This window comes from Fragaria vesca, linkage group LG4 (assembly GCF_000184155.1).
Source record: "Fragaria vesca subsp. vesca linkage group LG4, FraVesHawaii_1.0, whole genome shotgun sequence".
NCBI lineage: Eukaryota > Viridiplantae > Streptophyta > Magnoliopsida > Rosales > Rosaceae > Fragaria > Fragaria vesca.
Window position 1 is genome coordinate 490,622 of NC_020494.1, and position 1,637 is coordinate 492,258.

Here is a 1,637-nt window from a genome sequence, read left to right on the forward strand (position 1 = left end):
TTTCTATCCTTGAGGTTTGGGCGAGATCCAACGGTGATTTCTAGATGGCTCATTTTAGGAGGCTCGGTTTACGATCGATGTTCTTGGTGGGGATTTGTATTGACGAGGTGAGTGGATTTGTGTAATATGTTTAAAATATTCTTATTTGCTATTAAAATAGTCAAAAATCATGATTTTAATATGTTTACGAAATATCTCTCTATTTCAAGTGAAGCATGTCTATTTGAGAAATATGCAGTGTTTATATAATTGAGTGTTGGATCTATTGTTCGACTAATCATGAAACATGTGAACTTCTTGATTGGTTATGCCGAAGTAAGGATGTGACACATGGTGATATAGGACTTGAAGGTCATTAGGTTCCCGTGGAGATCATTAAATTGAAAGATATCAAATAAGAAGGGATTGTGCAATGTGAATTGTGTGACTTGATGTGTATACAATATACGTATTTTATAGCGTGTGTAAAATGACATGACTTTGCTGGCATATTACATTGGTCTACTCACTGAGCGCGTGGTTATACTCACCCACCCATCTCTGATATTTTTTACAGAAAAGTACTTAGGTTGTACCGAGCTAGGAAAATGGTATGAAGATCCTAGAAGATAGTATTTTGTTTATTTTTCACTTTGTAACACTCGTTCACATCTCGGAATCGGTGTCCGGTGCTTAAAAGCCATTGACGTTGGGACCGGTGTGTGACAGAGTGGCCCAAACCCTTATAAATCATGGACAAGGTCTCATATTCCCACTGTGGGATTTATATCTCAACACTCGAAAGAGAGTCCAGAATTCTTGGTACTTTTTAAAGAGATTCTTGGTAAAAATACTCTAGTTTTGGCAAATTGACCACTCAAATTTCTGCATCAATAAGGTTCTTATACAACCCGCGACATGTTAACCTCGTAATGTTACATAATCCTATTTTTGGGTCAATGTTTCTCAAAAGCATAAGGACGACATCTTCTTTGATAGTTAACTGATGTGGGGGCATACCAGAAGGTGAAATGGAATTCAAGAATTCTTGTTGGTACATATTTCTGATATCATCCTCAACTAAGTCGAAAGAGTACATGATGTGTTCGGGGAGACGAATTCATTTTATAATCATCTCATTAAGTACATCAACATGATTATTTTTCGGAGTGATTATTGCTCTTTCAATCATATATGTTGAATCATTTACATGGGTTTCCAAATCAAGAAAAACCTCGTTAATTAACTGGTTCATTGTTTGTTCGCCGTCCCATGGTATGACCATACATGACGGTAATCGTATCATGTCTTCAGTTACATATGGTTGTTCCCCATTTCAAACATTAAGTAAAAAGTTTGAGAACTATGGATCATTGATGGATCTCATATTTTGTCATAAACGAAGGATTTTAACGTCTTTTCAAAATGAAGCATTAATCATACTGGCTCGAACCATTTCTGACCTAGTATCTTTAGCAACTGGTGGGATTTGTCGGAAGACTTCGCCAAAGATAACATTAAGAGATTTGTCGGAGGTGGGATTACCTTTACCTCCAAATGGTAAATTGACTTATGTTATATCTTTCAAAGTTTCATTAAGAGCTTCAAATGCACATCTATGCATCATTGGTGCCTCATGACAGATAATAGTTGATGAT